Below are 17,270 nucleotides of genomic sequence, written 5' to 3'. Positions count from 1 at the left end.
GCCTTAAGTCTAAATGTAATGATGTTTTTGGACTCTGAATAACATTTAATCTTATCCTGCCTACAAGTTTCAGAGGATGGCTGCTTAGCAAAAAAAAAAAAAAAGCTATGAAGGGTAAGTTTATAAAATGGCCCTTTAGAAGCACAAGAGCTAACATGATAGGGTGGGACTAATGGTTAGCTTAAACCTCAGGTACAGGAGCAGCAGAAAATCCCTACCAACGATAATTTGCATACATGTGTCGGTCTAAATTTGTGCACATTTTAAACCTGATGGGTAAACGTAAAAGACATCAAACAGGCCAATTTAAAATCTGTCCCGTGGGAAGTACTTGGGTGCTTGGATGATCAGTCTCCATTAATGTTCTATAACCAGGTGCTTGTACTTCTACTCTTCTTTCCACTCATAGCATAGATCAATATTGCTCTGTCCCTCTGTGCTGCTTATATATATTTCTTTTTCTCGTTGTGAATGCATGCAATATGTGCTCTTTGAAGCAGGCCTCTCCTTGTCATTCCATGGTGCTCTTTTTGTGGGAGTTATACAAAGCATTTTGAGGCAAAGTCCTGATTATGGCCTTTGTTTTCCTGTTTCCTTTTTCACCTGGTTTCACTGGAACCTTGGCCTGCCCAGTCAGGATCACCTTCTCCTCAGGTTGCGTCCTCCATTATTCCCCCCCCCCCACCGCCGCCCATCTCCCTCAGAAGGTCAGTTAGAAATGAAGCTTCTATTATCTGCAATCTGCCACCAGCTCTAAGCTGGATCCCCTTCTATGCACTGAGGCCTAGTCAAGCATGAAGGAAAATAATTTTGCCCAATCTCTTTGCTCTAACGCACACCGTCCCTCTTTCTATCTTTCCCACAACTCCCTACCAATCTAAAGGGGAAAAAGCCCATTCCACAATGAAAGCACAACAAGATAAAAATCTGTTAGGTGCTGCTCTAAATGTGATTCCAGTTTTCAATACACCCCCTTTCAAATATCACCATAACTACTGTTTATCCTATTGCTCCTTTAAAAAAAAAAAAAAGACCCAAACCTGTAAGTTGATGATTACCCATGTTCTATATAATTGCAATGGGTATAAGAAGGACTTGATTAATTTCTCCCTATGAATTATGCATAGCTTTACTGTTTCCCCTTTCTCTGGAGCTTTATTATGTATATTTCTTGAATATTGTCACCTGTCTTCTCATTTCTGGGAAAGCTGTTCAATAAATATCAGTAAAAAGCTTGGTTCTTAATTTATTTATTTACGTATTTGAAATAGTTATCCCCCGCCCCTCCAGTACACTACTGCTTGGGGCGGCTCACAACAATAAAATAGATACCATGTAAAATAGTCAAGCAAGTGAAAAAAGACCAGGCTAAAGCCACAATTAAAATTACAATTTGTTTAAATGTTTCAAATTAAAAGTTATTAATAAAATGGAGAACTATAAAACTAAAGAACTTACCAGATATAAGTAGCAGCTATGCGCATATACACCATGCTATATCCAAAGCTTGTTTGCAACAGGAAAGAAATGCTCAGAAGATGCAAGAACAAGTGTCTATGTATGTAACACAAATACTGTATCACCAGCAACAATACTGGATAATGGATGAGGCCAACAGAGTGTCTAAGTTAATATGCGCAATACACTTTAGGGCTATCCTCATAATCAAAACTAGGGTAAGAGAAGCCTCCTACTCTAGTTTGGGAGCTGTGCATGCTCCCAGTATTTGATCATGTGTCAGATGAAAGCAAATTTGAAGGCGGGGAGCTTGCTTGTCTTTCAAGCCACAGCTGGATGTTGATGAGCACACCGTACCCAGATTCGTTCCCCAACTTTCGAACGAGGTAGAAGGAAGAACACTCCTTCTCAGAAGGGGCTTGACAGACAAGCAAGCTCCACGCCTCTGACCTTGCTTATATCTAACATACGATCAAATATTGGAAGCACACACACACAGCTCCTACTCCAATAATAATTGTGAGAACAACCCCTATGTTTGTTTTTTCTTAGTCTGCATTAACTCATGCTAAGGGCCAAACTAGACTTCTTGGAAGAAGAGCAGGATATAAATGTAAAATAAGACATTAAATGCATCATTGTCTAGGAACATAGGAAGCTACCATATACTGAGCCAGTCCATTGGTCCATCTAGCTAAGTATTGTCTACACAGACTGGCAGCGGCTTCTCCAGTGTTGCAGGCATGAGTCTCTCTTAGTCGTAACTTGGAAATGCCAGGGACAGAACTTGGAACCTTCTTCATGCAAGCATGCTAGTTTGGGATTTACTTTATAGCAGAAATAGCAATGGCATGTGGACCCAATTTGGATTGGGATATGGGGGCAGAGATAGTTCATCAAAAATGACTTGCATTGTGCTTGTCCAGATGATCTTAAGTGGTGTTCTTCTTCTCTTAAGCTTATACAAGGTAAAACTGTTTGCTTCTATTCCAAGGTGATCTGATAAAAATGGAATGAACATCTGGTGTTATTTATGTTTATCAGTCTTTACTTTCTTCTTCTTCTTCTTCTTCTTCTTCTTCTTCTTCTTCTTCTTCTTCTTCTTCTTCTTCTTCCTCTTCCTCTTCCTCTTCCTCTTCCTCTACATTGATGCTTTTCAGTCAAGAGCTTTTAAAGCAATCTCCATAACGAAAAGTATGAGAAAATGGTTTCATATTCCAAAGAGGCTCACAATCTTGAAAAACACAAGGGAGGGACTAGCAATAGCCACTGGAGAGATGCTATGCCAATCAAAATAAAGTTCCTCCCCATTTGCTAAATATAAGAGAGCTGCCACTTTTTGAAGTGCTTCTAGTTATCAGGGATTACACATGGAATGCACAAGATTTCCCACTCATATGATTTATTATTATTTCAGTTAATCCCTTAAGATGGAATTCTGAGAAACACAGAGCTCATTATCACAACTAGCCCTACATGGGCTCGCCTTAGTTCTGCCCAAGTAGAGCTGGTTGTCTGGGACCCCAGTCCCACCACTCTTCCCCTGAGTAGCCCTGATTGGCTACCCAGGTTTAAAGTGAGGTAAGAGGACAAGAGCAAGCCTCCTACCTCATTTGCTGGTTGTCTGGGGCTCCACACTGCAAGCAACTGCTCCCAGTCAGCTGGCAGCCATCTTTTTGATAGAGATGGGGAGAAGGAGCAGCCAGGTAGAGTGGAGCTTCCCCCATGCACCGCACTCCTTGTGCAGTGCATTGTGAGATACCTGGCAGCCCTGGCTTGCTGCCCTCAACCCTGATTGCCACTGGGCTCACCGCCATGACACTCATGTTGGTGCACAGGCAGTGGAACCCAACAAGATCCAATCATATGGGAGGAAGCAGGTAAATTCCTACCTCCCCTCCAGCCCACCTCCATTTGCTCATATGAAAGGGCTCATAGAATTCCAGTCTAAACATAACTTGTTTTTAACTATATCTAATCATATTCTCTGTTTTATCAGATTTTTATGGCATTTAGGAAGTACCTTCTAATTATTACAGAGATGGGCAATGGAACAGGTTCCCCAAGGATGCCAAGGAATCTCCATCAATAGATATTTTTATGAGCAAGTCAGACCAGTCTTTTGTTGGATTAAATGTGGTGGATTTAATCCCCTGAGGGATACTCTGGCTGACCTCTTAAGATCACTTCCATTTATACATAGGAGTGTATGTCATCAGATTCCTTTGATGAAAGTAGTTTCAGGTTGGTTCCTGCATCTGGCAGGTGTCTATATGAATACCCATCCATGATTCTATGCTTTTGTAAAAGAAAATAAACCAGATGTGATTGGCTGGGGGAAAAGACCATTTCATTGTAACTCTACGATCTTGAATGTAAGACCTATGGATTTACATCTAGTAAGTGCTTATATGATCATTTATGGTTGGAAAAAAAGTTGTCACATCATGACTTCACCCTGTCATTCTCCCTCAGTTAAGCCTTGGGAAAGCAACCTAATGCGGTCAGACATCTTTATCAACCTAGAGTAATCTTTTCCTATTTCATATGTTATTTTCCCCACACAAAGGCAATCTCTCTGTAGGATAATTTATGTATACTGGCTGAAATCCAGACTAAATTACTCAACCCTTAAAATTAAGTAATCCTTTAGAGTAACTCCTGAGTATTACTACACAGTAACTTAATCTGGATGTCAGCCACTGTAAGGTAAGAAAGATAGTACAAGAGCTTTTCTTATGTAGATACATCATCTGGGCAGCCATTATGATGTTGTGCAGTGTTCTTCATTGCAAGGCTTGGGAGCCAATGGCAGCTCCCATTAACCCTAAGTGCAGGGTTAACTGTGTTGGGTTAACTAGCCATTTATTTGGCCTATGAAAAAGCTTCAGCTGAAGCAAAATATTCTGAACTCCCCTGGCTCTATGCAGACGCAACTCTACCCAATGCACAGTGCTGCACTTTCCCTAGCATTGGTAGGCCTCCTTTAAAGGGAATGGGGCCCTCTTGAGCCCCAGTGCCATCTTGGAAGGTGTGCAGAGAGCCCTGGGAAATGTAGTGCATCCAAGTGCTTTCCCCAAAAAGCTCTATGGGGAAAATGCTGGGAAGGACTATATTTCCCACCCGTCCATGCATACCTTCTAAGATGGCACTAGGCTTGACAGGGCTCTTTCTCTCTTAAAGCACCCCCCTCCAGTGCTGCAGAAAGCACAGCACTCACTGAGGTCAGCACAGTGGGAAATGGCTCTCACACTGAAGGTTTTTTGCCAAAATGGCTCCAGCTTGAAAAATAGTGAAGATCACTGGTATAGTGGGAAAAGAGAGTGTGGGACTTGAACCCAAGATACCTGGGTTAGGGGTGTGCATTTTGGAATTTTCTTGTTTCGATTTGTATCCGAATCGAAACATCCCCATTTTGTTTAGTACCCAAATTTTCTGAATCTGAATCAGCCCTGTTTTGTTTTGTAGCCAAATTTTCCGAATCCGAATCCGAATCGATTTGGATTTTTAAAAAGGGTCCCAGGGCAAAAAGAGTGGGTGGTGGTGGTAGTGTCCAATGGGTGGAAGCTACCACCCAAATTTCAAAGGAATTAGGCAAAGGGCTGGTTTTTGTGTGTGTGTGTGTGTGTGTTTTTAAAGTTTACACATCTTTAAGAATTTTCCCATAGGGAATAATGGGGATTCCAGCAAATGTATCGCTTCAAATCAAGGGGAAAGGGATGACCCAGCTCAGAGTGTGGTGGGTGGTAGTACCCAATGGGGGCAAGGAAACTTCCAGAATTATTTCAAAGGAATTGGGCAAAGGGCTGATCTTTTGTGATTTGTTGAAGTTTACGTGTCTTTAAGATTTCTCCCATGGGAAATAATGGCGGTTTCAGCAGCCCCATAATTCCACTTGGGGGGGACGAGGGGTTGTGTAGTGCACATAGGGTGTCAACCACCCCCATACCCACAAGCCTGTGGGGTACTGGGTTTTGTTGTTTCTGAAGTGTTCATTGTAGATTCTCTGGTAGCATATGAGATTTTCAGTGAAAAACAAGAATCCACTCTCATATGCTACCAGAGAATCTACACTCAGAACACCACAGAAACAGCAGAACCCAGCACCCCATGGGTTAGCAACCCTTCCCCTGGCCAATGTGGGGTCAGTAAAGAGTGGGAAGAAGCAAAAGAGCCAATGGGGAACAAGGAGGGAATTGTCAGCAGGTCAGCCCATGATTTAGGTCACTAATCAGAAGGCTGGAAGGGTGGGAAATTCAAAGAGATGTCAAACACAAAATGGAGACTGACTCCGAGATCACCACAAAATGGAGGTCCGAAACAACAAAACGTTTTGTAGCCGAAACAGGGGCGTTTTGTTTTGTATACAAAACTTTTGGATCTGGAAAATGGGTGTTTTGTTTTGTCTACAAAACACCCGTAACAGGCTGTTTTGGGTACAAAACGTTTTGTATCCGAAACGTTTCGCACATCCCTAACCTGGGTTCAAATGCTTACTCAAATGCTTGTTCAAATGAAGCTCACAGTGTGGCATTGGGCAAATCATCATCTCTCAGTCTGCCTAGAACTATCTTCTAAAACCGCAGCCTTTCACAAGTCAATTTATTGCCATATGTTCAGGGAAGCCTGTTGACCTTGCATCACAGCCAGGTATTATTTAATACCTTCCTTCTTTCTGAAGAAAGAGAGCTCTATAAAACTAGAAGGAGATTATAATATTCCAGAGGGAGCCCCTTTGCTTAAAAGGAAAATAAACCTAACGGAAGGATTACAAAACCAAACATGGAACATTACATGAAGCAATAATTACCTCCTATTATTTCTCCGCACTCACCAAAACAGCTATTTAGGCAAACAAAGGAGCAAAGAAAAGGAGAAACCAGCACTGAAAGTTGTTTTATCTCTATTAATCCGGGCTTCTTTGATAAGTCTGTAATAGGATCATTTGGCATCAAAAAGTGCAGGATGTCTATATGGAAATATTTATTTGCATAAAGTTTTTGCTCAGCTCTCAGTTTTGATGGATCAGCTGCCCACCATCAGGGGCATCCCAGCTTGGATGCAAATATGACATTTTGCAGAATGGTAGCAGAGTGCATCCTTCCTTATGCTCCTTACTTACTAAGTTGTTATCATGGAGTTTAGTCGCCCTGTTATTTTTATTTATTTATTCCATACCACCTGACTCCAAAGGCTTTAGGCATTTCACAAAAGAAAATACAATAAAGGCAAAATAAAACAACCATTAAAACAACAATTTAAAACATTCACAGATTACTAAAAGCCAGGCTAAAAAGATGTGTCAAGGGCACATTCCAGAGCCCAGGAGCAACCACAGAGAAGGCCCTCTCCCATGTCACTGTCAGACAAACTGGCAGCATCCGGAAACACCCTCTCTCAATGACCTCAATGTGCAGTGGGGATCATGCAGAAAAAAGTGCTCTCCCAGGTAACCCGGTACTATGCCATTTAGGGCTTTGAAGGTAATTACCAGCGCTTTGTATTTTGCCCAGAAATCTAATGGTCGCCATTGCAATTGCTTTGAAATAGGCATAATATGGTCCCTCCAAGAAACCCCAGAGACCAAACTAGCTGCTGCATTTTGGACAAACTGAAGTTTCCGAACCACATACAAAATGGTTCATTTTTGCTACATTATACAAACATTGTACAAACACATGGCCACTGATTCAGAGAAAGTTAATTATGCCTAAAGCCCTCTTCAGATGTTATGAGCACTGCAGGCACTCTCGCTTACAAGGGCAAAAAGTGAGGAGGAAGTCCCGCCTCCCTTCTGTCAATCACCCCTCGCACCCAATAAACATGGTTGATTGAGGTTGAAGTCATGGAACTGGCATTGAACACGCGGATGATATGTCCTGCTTCAAACAAACAGCACTGTTAACTTGTTTATTGGGTGAGAGGATGATAGACAGCAGGGTGCCAGGACTTCCTACCCATTTTTGCCCTCGTAAGCATGAATGCCTGCAGCACTCCTAACATCTGAAGAGGGTTGTCTTGTTGAAATTGAGGGAACAAGTTACCTAGTCAACAAACTGGCCTTATCATTGAGTTACACTCACTGGATCAAATAGGATGCTCTTAAACCTCCTTGCACCAGTGGACCACAATGCTGAACCAGCATAGTGATACCTTTGCACTGCTGGGAGGCTACTACCAGTGCAATCCTTATGCAGCCAGAATTCCTGTGTCATAAGGGAGAAAACCAGCTGGATTTGAGGCAGGTTGAGCCCAAGCCCACCGGTGCCTGAGCAGCATGGCAAACTGTCACCCCCCACCTCTGCAATGCAAGGAGCATTCAATGAACCTCTCTGCCCCCACCCATGATCTCCCTACCCTAGTCTCCCCTTGCCCACCACAATCTCCTCGTACCACCCTCCCCCAACATGATCTCTCCATGTTCTACTCTACCCCCAGCAATATCTCCCTATCCCCAATGAGATCTCCCCACACATGTATCTTCCTGCACCTCTACCGTAATCTCCCTGTATGCCAATCTCTTTCCATCTCCTTACTTGGCGGTAGTGATAGCCATCACCATCACCGCTGTCACTCTTCCTCTTTCTTCTGCTTGCCCCACTCCAGGCCTTTTGGAAAGGGAGGGTGTGGGGCAACAGAGCAGGAGAGAGCTTGGAGTCTTCAGTATTTTCTTCCACTCTGCTCCCCACTCTGAGAGTGGGACACCTATGAATATTTATATTCCACTTTATAACTAAGTGGATAGCATAGCAAAATTAATAAAGAAATTCCATCTATGGCCAGGCCAGCCCTGATTTGGGAGCATGGGGAGAGGAGTGAGTCTTTGAATCTTATGTTTTCCCAGAAGTCAGCTGCCCCAACAATGGTGCTAAATTTGGATAACTTAAGGCTATAAGAGAAGCCTTGCTGAATCAGACCAAAGGCCTGTCTAGTCCAGCATCCTGTTTCCCACTGCGGTCAACCAAATGCCAACCAGACATAAGCTGTAGGACCAGAGGCGTAACTAGGGAAAACGGCGCCCAGGGCAAGCACTGAAATTGCGCCCCCCCCCCCCCCGCCACGGCCCCCCCAACATACATCTGACTGTCACGTAATCTGCTCTTCCACCAGTGCCTGCCTATGCTCACATTCTGCCTGGTACAGAAAGTGATCCTCTATAAACACAAACTCAGCTATCTGGCCTCAAGCCACACCCCTGTGATTAGGGCTATTACAAAATATCTGTGTATTCAGGAGGCCATGCAATTTTGAAGGTACACCATAAATTCAAATATTAATTTATCTGAAAGTTATGCTTGTTAATCTGTTAATCTGTTTGAGCAACAATTAGAAGCCACTGTTGCTAAAAGATTTGAATGTGTTTTTATTTTAACTTTTTATATTATTCATTAGATAGCACTCTACGTGTAGGTATTTCTTCATAGTAGTCACTTAGTGCTTCCTCCATTTGTATGCCTTTCACTAAGTGACAGTGTAATGAGAAAAGCTACAGTAAGTGAAAGTAGGAGGCAGGTGTAGGAGTAGTATTGGGAGTCATTGTAAGTTCTTCTTGGAGAAGGCGCTGCCAGTCTGTGAAGACAATAGTGAGCTAGATAGACCAATGGTCTGACTCAGTATATGGCAGCTTCCTATGTTCCTATGTTCTTTTTAAGTAGCCAGATATCTGGACGACAGCAGTATTCCATTAAATTTCATGGCAATTACTGTCTTTAATAAACACAGTGTTGGTAGCACTAAATCGCCACTCACTGCCATACAATCACTGCAAAGTGTGACCCTGTACTCTTTATGAATACTTCAGCCTGTGTTTAAAGCAACAAAATCACTTTCTGGGAAAATGCATCTAGCAGCAATCAGTACACATCATATTAAAACCAAGATATACTGAGCAGCACCTTCATGATTTTTAGTGACACATTTTGGGTTATAGTGGATAGACTGCAAGTTTGTATGTGCATTAACTTGTGCCAGTTATGGCTAAAAAACAATCTTAAAGCCCCACAATAACTAAACCACAAAGAGACATTTGTTAATACAGGTCACATACCACTTTGTTTCCATATGTAGTTGCTTGAATATATCAATGACAAGGACACTGATATAGTAAAATAATATGAAGCCTTATAGTAAAATGATATATTTAGCTCTTATTAACTATAGTTAATGGTGGGCTATGAACTGAAGCCCTCAAACACTGCCACCCCCCCCCCCTTTACTCCACAGTCTTACCACACTCAGCTAAGCCAGTGGAATAAACATCTATCTTCTGCCCACAGAAAGCAAGACAAGTGTTATTTTTTTAATGCTTTCCAAGCATTTAAGTTCCAGAACATGCAAGCCAGTAAAGTTTGGAGTGCTCCCTCTAGATTTATTCGAGTTTCTAAGTGCTTTTACAAATCACTGGCTGAGCTTATTTTAACCATTGCTCATGAGGTCTTAGCCCCGGTGCCTGTTTTTCACGGCAAAGCTCAGCCAAGAACAAATGAAATTAAACAGAATGCCTTGGAGCATACACAGAGTGCATTTGATCTGGAACTCAAAAATGTGTAATGCTCCCTTCCTTCTGTCCTTTATGAAGCTTCTGAAAACGTATCTATTTTGCCAGGCTTTTTATTTTTAGTGTGGGGGTGGGTGGGTTGTGTTGGGTTTTTTTGTTTGTTTATGGCTGCTCCAACAAATGCAAACACGGTTCTGCAGCAGGCAGGCTCCCTGCTTCTGCCCCCTTTCCCGCCTTTTCACAGAAGATTTGGGAATCTAAACAGCGGGGAGCGGGTAGGTTGCTCCCTCCGCCAGCCCCTGTGCAGAATACATAGGGGCGCCGCCAGGGCTCCCTTACTTACTGCTCCTGGACTGGGCTTTGCCTCCGAGCGAGCAGCTTCTCTCTCCTGCCTCCAGCTGGAGGGCTCTCAGCGTTCCCGCCGCCTTGTCTTGTCTCCCGACGCGCCCAGGCAACCCTCACTTCCGGCTCCCATGCGACTTCCCCCCACATACAGAGTGGCTGCATTCTGCCACTCTGTATGCGGGGGGAAGTCGCATGGAAGCCGGAAGTGATGTAACCCTCACTTCCGGCTCCCATGCGACTTTCCCCCACATACAGAGTGGCTGTATTCTGCCACTCTGTATGCAGGGGGAAGTCGCATGGAAGCCGGAAGTGAGGGTTGCCTGGGCGCCGCGGCGCGTTTCTTGCATTAAATGTTTTTTTTTTTTAATTGGGATCGGCAGGGGTCATGGCAGCGCCCCCCACGTGACCAGAAAAGATGGCGCCGGGGGCACGTGCCCCCCCTGCCCCCCCTATAGTTACGCCTTTGTGTAGGACTCCCACACAAGTTGTGATGTGGTAGTTGTGGCAAAGCCATTCTTTGATCCAGGCCAGCATTTCAGAATCCCCTGGGTTAGGCAAATCCATCCCAGGACTTATACTGATCTGAAAGGCCAAGGGAAATTTAGAAGGACGTATGGTTTTGTTGGTATGCAGAGAAGGAACCTAAATGTTAGATCTTGGGCGTGTGGAGAATATTCTGCATTCTGCCTCCGCTTTCTAAGGGCCCCAACCCACAGACTGCTCCACTACAGATGAAAGTGGCAAAGAACCTCAACAAGAAGGAAGGAAGGAAGGAAGGAGCGAGCCCTGGGACAAAAAGTGAAGATTGGCCCCTGCTCCACCTCCCTTGTCTTATTCTTCAGAGAGGCACAAGGGAGAGGACAAAGAACAAGCTGTCATCAGGCCAGCAGGCCTGCCTAGGGACATTTGCCCTCCCTTGTTCAACTGTAGCCACACTCAATTGTATAGTACCTGTGTATAGATCTGTACCTGTGTACACTCTACAATTATTGTATGAGTGTTCAGCATAATGTCTGACAGCTAAGGACACCCCATGCACGTTAGTCTGTGATGGGAGAGAATATACCCAAGATAAGGTAGCACTTTTTGCCCATAGATGTCACAACCATGTGCAACCATGCAAGGTTGCTAGAGGGGCAGAGAACTTGGAGATGAGAGATAAGGCAGCATGGGACTGGGGACATTAGCACAGCCCTATTTTCCTAATATCTGATCATATGCCTTTAATAAACAACTTACAGGACAGTGTCTCAGGGCAAACATGCCCCATGGAGAAGCAATCTTAGGGCACACCACTACACTTAGATGAATCCGTATGTTTAAGAAATTCAACAGGTAAAGACTGCTTAGGTTACTCATTGAATCTAACCAATGGAGTATTTTATGCAGTGGTACCATAATCAGTACGCCTGTGGCTTCCAGTATGATAGACAGTTAAGATCATGTGAAGTAGATGGCTAAGATCAGTGCAATTATATGTTCAGTTCCTTTATGGGGAGGAGAGTTGAGGCTCCTTTTCTTTTTACAGTCGCTGGCTGAGTTGTTCCCATGAATGCATTCCCTGAGGAGACCTCATAGTTATATGCCAGTGACTCTTCCTATTCATAGCAATAATACAAATTGAAAATGAAATATCGGCAACCTATCTTATCTAGCATATCTGTATTCTAAATCTGTATTTTTGAAAAGAATATTGAAAAACATAATACCAAGCCTTCGGTAACCTGCTCCACTTTATTGTACAGAATGCACGAGTTTTCCATTTTTTATTGAATTGGCCACTCAGTCATACTAAACATGGCAGGGAAATAAAGCAAAATAAAATGAACCAATAAATAAAGTCAGAATGGCCAGAGTTTCATACAGTGAAGCCCACTGGAGTGATCTTCAAAGTTTATCAGAGTGCAGATTAAAATAACACTGTGCAGTGAGACAGAAAATAAGATGTTATGGCAAGCACAATAGGGACATTCAGAGCAAAACCCAATGTGTTCTGGTGTGAAGAGACTAGATTCCAGTCAACACCTCATGTTTGCCCTGATGGGGAATAACATTCTAACCACAAGGGGCTGGATCTTCTCACCTGAGCAGTGTCCACGTCAGGGTTCCACTGGCCCCTGTGACACAATATAAATGCAAGCAAACTAAATAAATAATCCCAAAGAGATTGCTGAGTCTGCTGCCTTCAGCCCTCACCAGAGGGCTGCTTAGTATGTTTCGAAAGTGAAGGAGTTTAGCTTGCCGTGACATCTTATTTTCTGTTCTACTGCACAGTGTTATTTTAACAAGGACACTGTGCTCTCTGATAAACGCAAAGGGACCAAATGCCTAATAATATTGTGTGTGTGTGTGTGTGTGTGTGTGTGTGTGTGTGTGTGTGTGTGTGTTGAACAGAATCAGGGGGAAAGAGGAGAAGGGAGAAGGTATCGTTGTTTACCATACTAACTTTGGTTCTTTGGAACTTTAGCAAATGGCCTCCAGAGCAAAAAGAAGATGAGAATGAAGAACTTCACTTGCACAGAAACTCAAAGAATGCTTTCCTTACTGGAAATATCTGGATGGAGCTGCCTGGATGGAGCTGCAGACAACATGGTGATATTCTCAAGCCATACCACTGAGTTCTCCTGAGTGTCAATGCAATCTAGACTATAACACTAACCCAGAAAGACAGCTTCTCATCTACTTCAACAACTATCCATAAGGAAGTGTAGAATGTTTTTATGCCATTTGTGGAGAATAAGTAGACAGAACACCATAAATGCTTTCTAATAAGTACTGCTCCCATAGGAACATGGGGAGCTTCCTTATACCAAGTCAGACCATTGGTCCATCTAACTCAGTATTGTCTACATTGACTGGAAGCAGCTCTTCGAGGTTTCAGGCAGGAGTCTCTCCCAGTCCTACCTGGAGATAATGGATTAAACCTGGGACCTTCTGCATGCAAATTGATGCTAAGCCACTGAGCTATGGCCCCATCCCCTAAGGGATGAGGACAGTGCTCTTACAGTGGTCCGTGCTCACATGTAGTCACCCATACAAATGCGAACCAAGACAGACCCTGCTTATCAAAGAGGACAATTCATGCTCGCTACCACAAGACCAGCTCTCCTCCTGCTGTCATCCCAATGTGGTGAATTACTTTTACCAACCCTAGATCCCATTACTCATCCTGCGCAGAGGATTAAATAACCATCAGATCATTAAAAACTAACACACACCCCCCCCAAATGAATCTGTTATTTCTATGGACAGAGAATCCTGATTTCTGCACAGTAGGGCATGGCTTAAAATAGATGACCTTCAGCACATTTCCAGTTGTGTGATCCTATGGTTATCTATTCCTTTTCAGGCTCAATGTATCCATTTTCTTCTCCTCGTCCCATTGCAAACAAGTTCACAGCTCTATTCTTTCATCCATTCTAATTCTCCTCTTCATATCAACAGCTTGTAGATGAGACTGGATTTGAATTGACCAATTCCTCCTTAAAATAATCATTATTTTAGAATTAGAATCCATTAACAGAATTAGTCAGTGCATCTATTATTCTCACTCTAGAAATGATGCACAACAGATCCTTGATGAAGCCCTCCTCCCTCCCCATCCCTGCTCAGCAGGTCATCAGCCATATGTGCTCTCACATAGTGCAACACACCAGCTATTATTTGCAATGTGTAGCTCATTGATGTGACAACAATCTGTTATCAGTTGTGTAGTATTGCAGGGATGGGCAGGGATGCAGTCCCAGTAAGTTTCCTCCTGCAGGTTCTCAGCAGAGATGCAGAGCTTTTGGCTTTCTACATGGAAACCATGTGCCGCTCTTGCTATTCCAACCATTAGAAACACAGGAAGCTGTCTTATAGTGAGTCATCTTCCTCAGCATTATCTACACTGACTGGCAATGGCTCTCCAAGGTTTCAGGCAGGAGTCTCTCCCAGCCCTACCTGGAGATGCTGCCATGGCCAAATGGCCATGGAATGCATAGAATTTCCAAATGGCCAATGGCCATTTGGAAATTCCATGTATTCCTATCACCATTTGGAAACAACCAGTGCATTTCAATTGGCATTCCCTGTCATTCATTCCAGTACATTATCTAGAGTCTACATGATCCTTGACTTCTTGTAACAGAACTGTCCTGCCCCCTGCGCCCCCCCCCCAAATTATTGCATCTCTCTAAGTGAAGGCTGTGGCCATTGGGATGGGTGTGCCCATGGGGCATAGCTTTCAGGGTGGGTGCAGCTATGGGGGCTGTCATAGAGAATACCAGCACTTCTGAATTTGCAACTACATCACTGTTTGCTCTCCTCCATCTCTGGCCTACAGAGCAAGTCACTCCAGCTCAAAGCATGAGCAACTTGTAGGCTAGGTCATGGAGAGGAGACGAGTAGCTAGATTTATATATGGGGGGAAGGCAAGCACAGGAAATCTGTTCAAAGTGATTACTGGGGTACATGCCCAAAGGCCAAAATGGGAGTGTCTCTGATCAGAAGATGTGAATACACAACTTCCGCATCACATCTGATTTGGCCCTTAGACCTGAGGACCAAAGGTTCCCAGCCTTTGGTCCTCAGATGTTGTTGGACTACAACTCCCAAAGGCCATGGTGGTTGGGGGATGATGAGAGTTGTAGTCCAACAATATCTGGGGACCCAAGGTTGAGAACATCTTCTACTACTACTACTACTACTACTACTACTACTACTACTACTACAACAAATATTTATATACTGCTTTTCAAGGAAAGTTCCCAAAGCTGTTTAGAGTTTCAGTCTGTGGTATTCTACAGTGCCATGTGAAGTAAAGATGTGCAATATACTGGGACATGGAGAAAAGAAGCAAGAAGTTCTCAGATCTGTCAGCAGACATCTCATTTTCCAGTTGTTGATCACGATCTGCATCCTGTCAATAATGTTTCTCATTGTTCAGCTAATTCTGGAATAATATCCTGCATATTTATTTTGTACATCAGAATGCTCACAAAAAGGATCATGAGAAAATGTTGAATCCATGTATAAGAATGCAGAGGTCTGTCAAGTATTAAAATACTTGAATACTTGTGTTGCAGTGACTTTCTGATGGCAGACATAATATAAGAAGCATCACTGACAAATGCATGACATACTGTATGACACGGGTTACTACTCAGTTCTATGCCTCTCTAAGATGAGCCACAATCATAACTAGGAAAAAGCAGTAGTTGGTCTCCCTCCATCCATTCCCACAGAGGACCTCTTTTCCTCTCATCACCTTGGTGCAGAATAGGGGAAGCTACTGTATTTAATAATAACCCCACAGGAAAGATGTTTATGGGTTTTTTCCCCAAAAGCTGAATGCTACCAACTCACAGACAGATAGTATATGGCTATCTCTGTAAGTGTCCATCAAAGACGAAAAATTAATATTAATGGCAAATGAAATACCATCAGTGAGAATCACTCTGGTGTGACAAGCTCAATTTCTAGCCTATGGCATCTTCCAGTTCAACATATTAAAATTGGACTGACCTTCCTAACCCTATCTATGAGATCTTCCAAGTATGATGAATAATAGAAGAGTGTTAGGGTCACCCAGATTTTAGGGGTCACCAATCCAGTGTGGCTGGCAGCTTTAAGGGGAGCATCAGTTGCTCAGTATATGCATCCTGCTGTCTCATTGTGGCCCTTCACAAATCTCCAGCTATTTCTAAACTTCCCATTTTCTCCAAAAGGTTAATAAGATGCAGGTCTTGTTGGGTTGACCAAAGAGGAAGCTACTGTTTCCTTCTCCCATGGAAAATACCTACCTTTACAAAATCAATTGCTGACATAAAGAGCAAGGATGTAACGATGGAGCAAGAGAGCAACCTAACAGAACTTCTGCACTCACTGCACCAGTGCAGTGGGGAAGCAGCAATTTTTGATAACCTCTTTTCCTAGGAAGGCCTCTGAGCCACCTGGAAAGATGTCCCCAAGTCAAAATGTTGGCTTTTCCCAAGAAGAAGAAGGAGGAGGAGGAGCAGGAGGAGGAGGAGGAGGATTATACATTCCACTTTTTCTACTCATTCCTAATTCTTTAATCATGTGATTCTCAAAGGCAACAAATGATTTACTTTGAAGAAGTCACACAGGGCTGTGCAGAAATAATTTATGGCTAGCACTCATGGTGTTTCATTCAAGAGGCTACCAGGAAATGCCCTTGATCATTCCTGGTCCATGGACCACACTGGAGGTGGGGGAGCCATTGAGGCTTACCGACATCTAGTGACTAGTAAATGAACTTGCAAACACACTGCTTTAAAGATTATAGCCTCTTGCTGCTCTTGGTGTAAAAATTATTGAACATAATTTCTCACCGGCTTTTCTACTTGATTCACATCTGAAGCCTCTTCCTTTGAATAAAATCTTCTCAGGTTTCCCTTATCCCTTATTTGAAGCTCCATTTCAAAGCAATGAGAGTTTTACTGGCATCCATATCTAGTGGGATGAAAAGCAGTTCAAAGTCATTCTCTCCTGGTTTTTTCTTTCCCACGTTCCCTGTAGAATCCTGTCTCATAACAACGCAGCACTAGATTTCAACTGGCCTCTGAGCTCCATGGCAAAGTCAAGGCATGATCCAACCAAAGGTAAGCAAAAGGTCCAGGGGTGAGGGACTTAAAAAGCACTTGAACTGTGGCTATGCTGCAATCATTATAAGTAAGCAATCCTTATAAGTAAGCTATGAAGCTTACTTGTCATTTTTAGCAATTCATCTTGTGCTAGCAATAGCATGTAGCAGAATGCACAAGGAGACGAAATTGCAAGCAATGTTCTCCTGTTTGGTTGCATGTGCTGGCTGAAGTCAGGACTAAAGCTGTGCATGTGCAAACGACAGAAGCACACATGCAGTGGCTGCAGCCCCACTTCAGCAGTGTGGATGCCAACGTGTGTGTGTGTGTGTGTGTGTGTGTGTGTGTGTAAGGGGTGTGTGATATTTTGCTGATCTCCATTTCCC

The 17,270-nt window shown here is 43.3% G+C and overlaps 1 long non-coding RNA gene across 1 annotated transcript; it reads right to left on the bottom strand.

Moving 5' to 3' along the window:
• Positions 1–12,015: 12,015 nt before the first annotated feature.
• LOC128351704 (uncharacterized) lies at positions 12,016–16,755 on the bottom strand. The gene is made up of 2 exons (XR_008319987.1): positions 16,633–16,755; positions 12,016–13,782 (listed from the first exon to the last, which is right to left on the bottom strand). It is a non-coding gene; the product is annotated as an uncharacterized LOC128351704 (long non-coding RNA).
• Positions 16,756–17,270: the final 515 nt, after the last annotated feature.

This window comes from Hemicordylus capensis, chromosome 3 (genome assembly GCF_027244095.1).
Source record: "Hemicordylus capensis ecotype Gifberg chromosome 3, rHemCap1.1.pri, whole genome shotgun sequence".
Classification (NCBI taxonomy): Eukaryota; Metazoa; Chordata; class Lepidosauria; order Squamata; family Cordylidae; genus Hemicordylus; species Hemicordylus capensis.
Note: the sequence above shows the minus strand (reverse complement) of the source record. Positions and strands in the feature narration are given on the sequence as shown.